Below are 13,070 nucleotides of genomic sequence, written 5' to 3'. Positions count from 1 at the left end.
TGTGAATCTGTGTGCCTTTGCTGTGATTGTGTGTGCGAATGTACTCATGCCTGAGTGTGTGTGAGTGTGGCTATGAATGGTGAGCTTTGGTAGCAAATGAAACTGTTTATCAGATCAACATGGCCATCATCTCTGAGATGACTGTGGCCTCTACTGAAGAGCAATCATAAATCACAACCAAATATGGAAGACGCAGATCCATACCTGCTGTATGTGTTATTCTGTGTGTGTGTGTGGGCATGCTGTGCACAGGCACACATGCACCTCTGGGTTTTTGTGGTAAGTAGTTTGTATCTATATGTGTGTTTTTTTTGTGTGATTATGTGTGAAATAGTCGTCTTCTCTTTACTGATGCTCTGGAGCTGAGGTTTCAGATGAAGCAGACGGAAAATGGAGACACGACAAAGACAGACCACATCTTTGGCCAGTGCGGTCCACACCGTTCTTGACAAAATCACAGCTTCGCATTGTACGGGTAGATGTTAGATATTACACGTATGCGATCAGCCATATTGTGATTGTGACATATGCCTTCCCCTTTCTCCTTTAGGTCAACAATAGCACTCTTGTTTTGTGTCTGACAGCTCTCGGTGCTCTGACTCTGAGTAACGTAGCCTCCCAGTATCAGTGACAAGAGTCTCAGAACCAAAATAGCATCTTCAACTCCGATAAATATAGAAGGTAATTAAATCGGCAACGGGAAAGAGACAGAGGAAAAAAACAGGGAAAAGGAAAGGTCTGTTTTATGTGTGAGCATAAAACTCCCTTCTGCACAAACTACAAGGGACTGATTAGAAAGGTGTGAAGCGCTGGTTATGTGTTCTTTTTCTATGCACTCTTACATTGACATTATCAGTAATTGGTTTCTGTGTTCTGTACAGTTTTGTGTGAATTAGCCTAGCTGGATTAGCTAGCTCGTCTGTGTGTTTTAGGGCCGGCCATGAGCACAGTGAGTCAGCAGTATTTCACCGGTTAGTTGTCAGGGGACTTGGCCATATGTGAGTGCTCGCTGCCATCTCCTTCTTGCCACTCTCTCCGCTATTTTATGGTTTTTCTGTGTGTTGTGTTCCCGTCCCACCTTATCCTATTTTACCTGCCTTTTTATGTCACATTTTGAGTTCATAGTAAAATCGACAGATCAGGGGATTGAGTTCTGCATTTGACACTGCTGCAGAGGAGTCAGAGGAGAGGGGTGAAAGGTTGTGAGAGGTTGTCAGAGCAACTCGGTCCCCATCTTGACATGATCCCTCTGGGAAGGTGTGTGTATGTGTGTCTATGTCCATTTAGTGTGACATGTTGTGACAGAACCTGACTGACAAGCCCCTTTGCAGCCCAACACCAGCTGCTGCGGAGAGACTAATGATGACAGCTCTTGGGCCGTACACACTGCTCTTTTTCTCTCCCTCTATTACATACACACTTTCTTACATGCACACGCACACACTCACTCACTATGTCTTCCTATCTCTTTCTCTCTCTTTGTCTTGTGTCTCTCCCTCAACTACCTCTACTTCTATCACACGCCCACACAGACAATGGCATCCTGTATATTGTCTCTCTGACACAAAGGCGCAAACACACACATTCACATGAATGCTCAGGCAAACACACATACGCTCACACATATGCACACAGTCATACTAGTCTGCATAACAAATACATCACAAATAGACACATAAGGTACACATTTTTTGTCTTGCATTGCCTGTCTTTCTCAAAGACACACTCATTTTATCACACACACACACACACACACACACACAAACGCTGCACTACTCTCTCTGTCTTGGAATTTTACATTTTGATGAAGGAGGAAGCACATTGTCCAATCAGAGCAACAAGAGTAGGGAGAGACCATCTTGGTGTAGACAGCGGGGTGGTTCTGAGGCAGTTGGACGGAGCCATATCAGGGCTGTCCCTACCAGCTCTGCCCCCTGGCGTCCCCTCGTCTCAGAGCTGGCTGGTGGTACGACCCGCCAGGCTCAATAAGAACCCCTCCTGTCTGTCTCCCTCTTTTCTGTCAGTGCTAGGGTGTAGCTACTGATCCTACACTACAGCAGAGAGAGTGAGAGTTGGAGGGAGGAGGGACATCAGGTGTCAGCTCTGCAACCTCAGCTGAGGCTGCATTACAGCCAGCTCCAGGGGCACTGCCAGGTGAGTCTGGGGACACACATACATACACTTTGACACACATGCTATGAATGCACACAGGGATCCAAACATGATTCCACATTGCTTTCACATAAGGATGTACTGTATTGAACAGATCTACATACACAGGTGTGCAGCTGCTGGTGCACTCCAGGATATCAGTGCTGCTCCTTTTGCATCCTGGTGAAACAGCATACCGATGTGTCAGTGTAGCAGTGTGCTGTCTAAGCTTGTACGTAGTTGCTGTTAGTGAGTGAGTGTGTGTATGTACAATGCCAGCATGTACAGTATATGTGTGTGTGCGTACACTGTCCCTCCCAGTGTGGTGGTGGTGGGAGACAAAGGGTCCCCTCTGTCTGGCGCTGTAGCATCGCTCACACCGCTGCTGTTTGGTGGGAAAGTTCTCACTGTCAGCAGCCGTGTATGATCAGAAAAGAAAAGAAGTCAAAATGGGTGCACCTCCTCACCCCCACCCACCCACCCATCACTGTCGAACACTCCTGACTCACGGTGATAGGAGGACACGGTCACAGCAGATGATCACCCGGTGGGTGGGGGTTGGGGTGGGGACAGGGTGCGTTGTGAGGACACGGAGGCTGAGGAAAGGTGGTGGTGGTGGGTGGTGGTTACTACTGTAATGTGGGATAGATATAAGAATTAGGTTAAAACGCTTGTCCGAGGAGGGGTCATTTGTCATGCACATGACTACTGTTGTGGATGTATGTGTGTGTGTGCATGTGCAAGGAGAACAGAAAGAACAGGAGCCAGAGTGGAATGTGCCAAACTGCCAGCCATCACTGACCGATGAACCCAGACAAAGGGCGGTGGATCGTAAGTGCAGTCTTGTGACCCATTCTGAGTGAGAGTATATGTGGGTGGGGGAGTAGGGGGAGGGTTTGTACTTTGAATGGTGTGTACAGTTTGTTTGATCATCATGTCTGTGGAGATGACGTGCGCATTGCGCCTCTGTGTTCTTGGTCTTCTCTCCTGCTTTCAGTCTCAGACTCCCTTATTGAACCTGTTTCTTTTGACAGCTGGTCATCATCCCACCCCGACTCTCTACCGTCATGCAGCACCAGCCAAGTCCCCGTCTCACAAGGCTGTAGGCTGTTTCATCCCCATCCATACGACACTAGATGATCAATTCCCTTTTTGTGTCAACTGCTGTAATAGGTGTGCTCTTATCCTAATGTGGCCTTTGTTGAACCTTGCCCATGTGATTTTAAATCTTTGTAGAGGAGTTGAAGTCTAGTGCTGTTGTATTTTAGGACTAGTCCCAGCTGTTTGGTTCAATAAATGCTGCAGCAAACAGGCAAACTTTTAAATGGCATCATGCTGTACTCACAGAGGACAATATTGTGCATTCAGAAAGACCCATTTTCTTTGGACAAAAATATTTCTTATGTAAGAAGTGACAATTCCAACTTTTTCAGATCATTTGTTGGTTAGTACAGTGTGGGCCAGGACTAGAACGTTAGGTTAGACAGGGTCCACTTTGGTGGAGAGCTGGGCTGGGATTCCGGACACAGAACTGCACAGGTCACACGCTCACTGTGACACAGAGCCATTCAGTGTGAAATAACCTGGAAATGCACAATTCAATATTTAGGATCCATGTTCTTGTGTACGCTGTGTTACAAGTGTGGGCTGTTCATTATCCTCTGTTCTATGATTACTGTGGACATCAGGAGAGCTGAGCAGTGTATATTGTTAGCCCAGAGCTTCTCCGTAACCGATTTAACAGTGACCAAATTGCATAGTCTGTGTATAAAAATGGTGGCAACAAGAACAAGCTGTACATTTCTTTTTCAGTGTCCTTCTGTCCTCTCTTTCCCCCCCTCCTCTTCCATTTTATTCTATTTCCCACCCTTCCCATTTCCTCTCTTCTCTTTGAGCTCACATGCACACACTCATCCCCTCCCTCCTCCTTATGTGAGCACTGACAAGCTGCAGGGCGGTGCCCCCCCCCCCCCCCGCATTTTTTTTTGTCATGATCATATGAGGTGAGTGTAACAGCACAGTGGCTAAAATGGCACTTTGTTGCATACATGATGTCTGTAACATTGAGAACTGATGGCATAAGCAACAATTACCCTAATTGAACATTCTAGAGCAGCCCTGCAAAATGGCTGCCGAGCTGGCACGTTGTCTGTGATGGCCGACAAGAGTGTGTAGGTCTGAGGTGTGTGCCTATAGCTGTGTGTGTATGTGTGTGTTTACGCCTCTTTGTATAGGTGTGTTTTCTGCTGGTTGTTTGTGCTAGGTCTATGTGAGAGTAATCCTGCTTATGCTTTTCACTAACTGCTTTGTGTCAGGGGAAGTCTCCGCTCAGCCGAGATCTCTGCTAATCCATAATTACCAACCTCAGTATACCTAGACTATAGGAACCATTATGTCAAACCGCCTTATTGTAACCACCAATGATTGTGTTTCCAGGTGCCTATAAAGGGTCTACACTCAGCTTTGAAAATAAAATGCACCACCCTACTTAAGATGGCGATAGCGCTGGGAGTTGGCGTAGCCATTTCAGCTTCACGTTCACCAGTTTCATAATGTCTACATTTTCACAGACCAGCACTGAGGTGCTGAATGTGTTCTGCCAAACAGCTGACCTTGTTGTTTCTTTACAGCTCTCTGCCTCGCCGGCCCAGCACCCAGCCAGCCACTCAGCCAGCCATCCAGCACTTTACCCATCCATCCGCCCAGGTAGCCAGCAAGGCCGGCCCTGCCCAGAACTGCCAACCTGCAGGAGTCATCAGGGTTAGTGCTCCTTTGGCATGCCTCTGTGCCAAAATCATCTGCAAGAATCAGGCAGAAACTTGTAAATTTATAGATCTGCACTTAAACCAAAGGCCAGACAATCAAATAATATACAGTACTTACATAGGAGAAAGGAGTGGTGGGTGAAAAGCCATCCAGAAATCCATAAAACACAGCTAGTGTTGCTGATTTATCACAGTCAGTAGACTTTCAGCGGTTTTACTGTGGCACAAAACACATTGTAAACATGTTCCATTGTAATCGTAGAGGAGATATTGAGTGATGGCAATTTTATTTATGCTTTTTTCTCTTTATGCTCTGGCATAAAGAGAGTAATGCCTCCTCTAAGGTCCTCAGTTAATTTTTTTGCCATGTCAATTCTCTTATGACACAGTTCTCATACTAAAGAGCAACATTCAGAGATGGGCACCTTCCTAATGCACACATGCTTCTGTACCAAAATAAGCAGCCTTCTCTCATTTACATACCTACTTATCCTTCCATATTCCTTATTAGGCTGCATATACACTGACATACACAGAGCACAGATTATAACAATCACTGGATTACGTTAATACTGTGTTGTCTTGCTAATAATTCAAATACTGCAAGTGCTAGCATTTTCTACAGGTCATCGGTGAGAAGCTGTAAAAATACAAAGTTTAACTGAATTACAACCACCACTCAGGCCTTATCGTAGTTGTGCGAGTGTCTGACTCGTCTGCGTGAGAGACCAGGTGTGTGTGTGTGTGTGTGTGTGTGTGTATGTGAATGAGCATGAGCATGCTCCGAGTCTTGGATGTGGCAGTTAGGGTCAGAATTGTACGTTAAAATCCCTCCTGCTGTTTCTAAAGCATTCGTCAAGCAAATGCATGGCCGTAGCATTCAGCTGAATGGTGGAAAGACGGTGATGAGCGAATATGCTGCTGTACGTTCACATGCAACAGAAGACGTAGGGTGTGTCTGTGGATGTGTGTGTATATACAGTAAGTGTGTGAGAGAGAGAGAGAGAGGCAGTGAGATACTGCTTCTATTTGCTACTGAATAATAATGCTTCTCTCTCTCTTTATCTCACATTGTGAGTCTACTAGTCCAATACAGATATAATGGAGTCATTAGTTTAATTCCTATAAATACAGCAAACCAGGGCTCAAGGGACGAGTTGAGGCAGATTTTTTTTCAAAATAAAAAAAATAAGACAACAACACTAATGAGGAATAACTAACTAGCTTCCAAAATACTGTTTAAATAAATTGAGAGTACAGAATATTACCTTATTAAATGGTCTTCCGTTTGATTTATGTGCTGTTTTATATTGAGAGTATATTGGCCATTGTGCTGAATAATCATTACAAAGACCAGTGTTTCACATATGAGTGAAATATGCACATATAAAGTTTTATATCTGTTATAATATCCAATAATTATAGTACAGACTATTAGAAAGCTACAATATGCAGAGAGACCAGAGGCCCAGTTACAGACTATAACCTCACTTAAAAGAGCTTCTGGTTTTTACTGATACGCTAATAACAATTTAAAAATAAGACTATAAATGCGATAAAGTTAGAAAGGCCAGGGCAAAGATATAATTCAGCTTTTAACCTATTTAATTGGAAACATCTTGATGTTCAGCTTTGAGTGAAGGCAACATGAGGTCAGCAGTCCATGTGTATACTTTTGTTTGGCAAAAGCCTTTTTACACCTGACTTAAGAGGAAATGGATGCTTGGCAAATGCTCAGCCAGCATCCTTATCGCTGCAACTCTCAGAGATGACCACCACAGCTCCTTAATAATGGAAACAAAACACAGTAAGAGTCATTTCAACTTATGCACTCATTGACACCTTACAGACTTGCAGTGTGTTGCTACAGATAATATTAAAGCATTGCAATTCAGGAGACTGTTCATTCTCAGTTCTGCTAACACAGCCATTTATCATCTGATTAAAAGATTTTAAAAAAATAAGTATGGTGAGTTTGTCTGTCTCAGTATGTGGTGATGTGATAAAAGAGAATAATAGTGTTTGACACAAGTGGAGGTCTGCTGGTTAATAGTGTGGGTCTAAAACGCAGAGATGGGGAGGATGCTCTCCACAGCAAAGCTTTTTACTTCCTTGACTTCCAGGCCAACTGCATACAACAGACATCATCATTTTCCAATTCAATTTACAGGCGCATTAGGAGATGCTGAGGCGCGCCCTGTTCTCTCAAATGCAATCAGCCTGCCTGTGTGTTTTAAGAGGAAATTGAGGGTGCCATTTTTATTGACTTCTTTTTGACTTCTCCTCTTTTGGAGACCCATTTCCCCACAGAAATAGTTTCAAACAGCTGCATATGGATTTTCATGACCACCCTTTACTGATTTGTCTCCCATTTAGGCTCCGTACACAAGGGCAAATAGGATGTTTAGATGACTGGAAGAGTCAGACTTTCTAAGGTAAGTGGAAAAATCCATCCTGTTTCATTTGTCTGTAGGCTTAAATTCTTATCTATTGTATGTCCTCTTTATCTACCTGGTTATATCCAATAACAATATTGCTAAATGATTATTGTTATTTAACCATTTGGGCTACAAAAGACACCAAAAATGTAACTGAACTTGTACAAAATATGCAGACTTTCTTAAAGTCTCTGTGTGATTTTTAAAACAATGTTATAGCTAATTAAATTGAAGGGTTTCATATATTTTCAACTTACAGTACGATACAGTTTTTTTTTTCAGTGAAATTTTATTTTAAAACACCTACATATATTCTTTACAGTACCATATTTAGTGAATGCTTAATTTGAAATTCATTGATGGTGTTATTAGACATCAGTTAAAATAAAATGAAATCATTCAAATTCTGCTGTTTTTACACCAAAATGTTCATTGTAATTACTGGATTTCCTGTTATATTTACTTATGTTAAATATGTTTTCAGATGTTCACAGTGAGTTTATTTCATCAATAGGACTGAGACAATTGCATTCTTCCTTTTCACATTTAAAAATGCATTAGACCGTTTCAGTCTGAAATAACCCAGTTTTGACAGGTTTTTCTTCCGCATTTTAGCTGTTAAATTGATGTTAAATTCAGTTCCAGGAGACATTAAAAAGCTCTTTAAATTTGGTTTTGTTAAACCTGCTGATGCTCTGAAAGTCTGCCTCTATTTTTTTCACACCTTGGAGCCTCACGCTAGTTCTCTGAGTGCACTTAGAGGAGAGATTTGGGACAAAGTCAGCTTGAGAAATACATCTATGTGGAAATACCCATGCACACAGCAGCCGCTTAATCCTGCACTGTTAATGTCCTGTTTGACCCTCAGCTAAACATGCTGTATGACTAATTGAGAGCTTGGGTGAAGAGAGAGCAGCAGTACACCAGACAAAGGACGAGGGGCTGGGGATAGCAGAAAGGAGAGGAGATGGGAGATAGGGTGTAAAGAAGAGCACGGATATTGCAAAGAGAAAGACATCTTTAAAGAGATGACATTTTTACTGTGCTCTCCTGTCTATAGTTATCTTTCAATCCCTTCATTCTTTCCAAAACATTACAGATCATTCATCCTCTTTCTCACCCTTCATTTCTCTCTGTATTTCCCCATTTCTTGTACCAGCTGTTCACTCATCTATTTCACTTTTGATCTCCTTTTGCTCTAACATCAGATTTTTTTCTGCCGTATTCCTTCTCTAGCGTCTTAACATTTTCTTCTTCCCTCCATCATATCCTTCAAGCATTTGTCATTTTTTCCCCAAGCTCTTTTCTTGAATCACCCACTAAGCGTAGCTCCGTTGACAGCAGATTGATCTCATACAAATGCATAGCTCAAATATTGATTATTTGTCACACCACGGACATGTAGACACATAAAACATTATTCATTATTCATACATGTGCCGTTAAGTGGCTACATCGGCTTGGCAAATCTCTTTCTCGCCAAGCAGCACCGTGGATCTATAGCATTCAGGTGGAGAAAGTCTTTCAGAGCATGTGGATGTTATCTTGAAACGAGGGGCTGGCTGCCATAGCAACCATATGATGAGGCAGGCAGGGCTATTTAAAGGAATTCAGCTGCTGCTCGCATTCTCGTCAGCTTCACACCGGCCCAGTGAAAGACAAAGAAATAGATGTGAATGCCGGACGAATATAAATCCTTGTACAGTCTAATGTCTGGTATTGAGCCTGGGTTACAGAAAGGAGCTAACTATAATAAATACTGTAGTAAGAGTCCAAATGTAGGCTTACTTATATTGCACAAACGAACGATGCTGACACATTTAATGCTCTGCATGTTGCTCTGCTGCAATAAGTCTGAACATGCTTCATTTGCATTTAACTCCTAATCTCGAATCTTCTACCTGTGAATTTTCCACTCCACCATATTTATTCTTGAAGCACAACCGGTTTCTCTGCGAGGGCCATGAGAGTGGATCGGATTTTGTTGCAGCATTTTCGCTGATGTGAATGCACCATCTTGTCATTTTAGTCAGACCACTCTGCACACATAAAGCTGACATGCTTATACATACTGCCTGTCAACGTGGATGCACATTGGTAAATTATATCCCTGGTAAAATATATGCAAGTGAGAATTATACAGTCGAGCCAAAACCTGCTGCACAGTAGTGGATTTATTTATTTATTTTTTTACAGTGATGCGCATATGCTTGAATTATCTGCACCAGGGGCCACTGTATTGTAATGTCTCAAATCTGCAGTGATTTTTTTCTAACAACATACCTTTTCTCCAGAGAGGTATTTCTCAGTGCACAGCAACACATGGGGAGACAAGTGTGAGAGGAGGAACAACTACTGCGTATCTACAGTGCATTGCATGCCAAGCACAGAGAGTGAGAGCAAACAAAAGATTCCTTGAACACATATTTTATATAGACATTTCTCTGTCATTATGGTATGCCTTAAGAAGATGTTTACTTGAAGCAAACTGACATGTATTCCACCTATCGCCTACTGAGAGAATTGTTGTATTTTAGCTTAGCTTCACACGTTCTGTCAACATGTATCTCTGATAATGGCAGGCAGTTCTTCCGTTTACTCATCATCTGTGCCATTTACACGTCTTACTTTTTAAACCGAAGTAACGACCAAAAGGAAGCTGCCTTGAACCCCTTATTTAGGTTAGAAAATGTACTTTTCTCTAATTTATAGCAGAAATCAAACATGTACCTAGTGTTTTTTTTTATGATTATGGCTTTCCTTTAAAATTAAGTATAATTTGTAATAATTATAATCCAAGTAGACATTCAGTTTCTATTTGTAGTCTGACAGCCTTTTGAACATAAACCATGGCAGCTGGGGGACCGAATAGTTACAGAGACCATCACATACCCAAAAACAAACAAATAAGAAAATACACACTTTAATGTGGCACTGCAATGACTAGTGTATAAACTGATAAGTCAATGATCAAAAAGTGAATCAACTACTATTCTGATAATTGATGCATCATTTAAGTAATTTTCAGGTAAAAATCCCAAACATTCAGTTTTTGCTTCTCAGATGTGAGGAATTGATGCTTCTCTTTGTGTTTTATGATGTTTCTCAGTTTTCTGGCATTGAGAGTAAACAGTTAGTTTATTAATTGAGAAAATAATCTGAAAAGTAATTGATAATTAAAATAATCATTAGTGGCAGTCCTACTTAAATGCTCACAGCCATTAAACAGACATCTGTCACAGAACAAAATGCTGAATCCTTACATGTTCTGGAACTATGCATCAGCTAAATGCCTCCAAAGAAAACATTTAATAATCTAAATCACCCTCACTGGTCTGGGCTCATGGGGTTGTTAGGTGATTCTACCTAGTCCTGGCTGATTTATGCCTTTTTTATCATGCTGATATTCTACAACATTTTAATTTGAAGTGCACAATAATTGATGAAACTGCGGGTGCTCTTTTATCACTCAGCTGAGCCCAGCATGCTATTCCAATGCCTGTGAGAGTAGTCAGGAAGATTTAAAGTGCTTCATAGAGGCTGAATTATGAGTGACCTCTCTCGTAACACTCCTCCTGCTCTTCTCACTGCTCTTTATCTCATTCTAATCCCAACTCATTTCATATGCTAAGTAAAAGCTTATATCCCTCTTTGCTGTACATACACACACATTCCTCATTGCTGTGGTATGATTACAAAATTTGCATAGAGGATGTTGTCGGAGCTGTGGAGAGCAGAAGCACTAGAGATGAAGCAGGGGGTTGTGGGTGGCCTAATGCCTATCAGGTGTAGAGAGGTGGGGTAGTCTCCCAGAATCCCTCATGTCTGGATTTATGATGAGAACTCTAAGAGGAATTCAGAAAAAGTTCCCTTGTGTTTCAGTGACTCTCTCCTCACCTCAAATGGTTTCCTCAGATTCTAATTTGCATTTTCTCTTCTCACAGTTGCCACAGATGTAGCAAAGATTAGGAGCACGAGGAAGAAGGAGTGACTCTGTACCCCCGGGAAGGACGTAATGAGGTGGAACCACTTCTCTGGTTCCCACTGGAAAGCCACTTCCACCATCAGATCGCCATCTGCTGGCTCGGTGGGGCGGGACAGCTGGTGTTGTGAATCAGGCCGCCACAGTGCAGGGACCGGCTACTTCCCAACACCAGGGTCTCACCATCTCCTCTCACATCTCACTATGCTTTCACCTGTGGCTTGATATAAAAACGGTCTTCTGTTTATCATGATTAAGTATACTACGATTTATTCTGGCCAGTTGTGTCCAATATGAAATAAGATTCAGCAGTGTAAGATAAATTATTCTGACAAAATTTTGAACAATATATCACATCCCATTTAAAACATACAGTAAGGATAATTAAGATTACAACAATTATTCAGACTTTTTGAGAAATCGCTAAAAAGAGAAAACCTGGAAATGAAATGAAGTTCTTAAGGTGCAGTTTGAAAATGTTTGGATTCATTGTATTTTGTTAAAAACTTGTACTTTTATTTGCCCATCACAGATTGTGTTTGAACTACTAATGTCTGTACATTGTAACATCTGTGTGTCATTTACAGACAGGAATCTGTTGTCATCCAGTTTACAGAGGAAACCCACAGAGCTTTATTTTTGTTTTGTTTTTTTTCTGGTCTATGGCAAGGATTAAAAACATTTCTTCCACGTATTTCCTTAAATTACATTAAAAAATACAATAAAGTACCATCATTTTCATTACAGCCAGAAGTCATGGTTTGATTCACAGGCAGAGGAGACTGGAAGGTGAGGGAAGACAGATTTTTGTTTCTTTGTGGTTAGTATGTGTGCAACATGCATGAAAAAAAATTATTAAAAAAATTCTACATTTTACCCCCACCACCACCACTACCAATGTTTAGCTTCCTTCCTTCCTCCGTGTATTTCAGCTCTTGACCCCATTACAGATTTTAATGTGTAAAAGTGAAATGAGCGTGATGACAGGAGAAGCAAGAGGGATCACAATAACTGTAACTGTTAATGGCTGATGTTGTGTCTCAGATGCAGAAAAGCTGAAATTCACTTAGAATCCCCTTTGCTTATATTGTACAATTTATAAGGTCCTCCTTCTGGTAGACTCTTGGCTTAGAGTCTACAGCTGCAAAGGTGTATATTTTAAGGAGAAAAACCTATCCCTACCCCACAATTTGAATCTTCTGAACACACAGCATGATGTAGTACATCTTGTTGTTCTATATACTAACCATGCATTATTTTGAGTATTTTTATAAAAAAGACAGTGTTCCACCAGAAGATTACCTAAATGCACTATATATAGTAAATACATTTAGAACTCTGCATGAACAGCTGTGCCTGAATGTTTGCAAATGCCAGTATGCTCAGTGTAGCAGCAGCACACAGGATACCAGCCATACGCTTGGGCTGCTCTAGCCTTAACTTATCACTTCTAGTTCTCACCTATGTTTTACATTCACCCACTTTTTTCTACACAGAATGTTTGTGTAATGGCCACTTTCCCATCTTGACTGTCAAGCAGTTACATCTATTTTATATTTTTGTCAGCTACATCTCATAACATTTTCAGTTTAGGCTTGTGATAAATAATCATTATTACAGTAATCACACACAAAGTTGCATCAATATATTAAAAAATATATTAAATAAATATAATAAATATGCCACAATATCACAACAGATTTTCATATTTTTCTTTGACATACTTAATTTAGA

The 13,070-nt window shown here is 41.3% G+C and overlaps 1 long non-coding RNA gene across 1 annotated transcript in view; it reads left to right on the top strand.

Annotated features, from left to right (window-relative positions):
- LOC109951681 (uncharacterized) overlaps positions 1-12,153 on the top strand; it is a 12,684-nt gene extending 531 nt beyond the window's left edge. Inside the window, exons 2-6 of the long non-coding RNA XR_002273650.1 lie at positions 2,025-2,154; positions 4,782-4,911; positions 7,293-7,351; positions 9,649-9,747; positions 11,299-12,153. This is a non-coding gene — a long non-coding RNA (uncharacterized LOC109951681). The remainder of the gene's footprint in view (positions 1-2,024; positions 2,155-4,781; positions 4,912-7,292; positions 7,352-9,648; positions 9,748-11,298) is intronic.
- The last annotated feature ends 917 nt before the right edge of the window (positions 12,154-13,070 follow it).

This window comes from Monopterus albus, unplaced genomic scaffold, assembly GCF_001952655.1.
Source record: "Monopterus albus unplaced genomic scaffold, M_albus_1.0 scaffold402.1, whole genome shotgun sequence".
NCBI lineage: Eukaryota > Metazoa > Chordata > Actinopteri > Synbranchiformes > Synbranchidae > Monopterus > Monopterus albus.
This window is presented reverse-complemented; position numbering and strand designations above follow the sequence as displayed.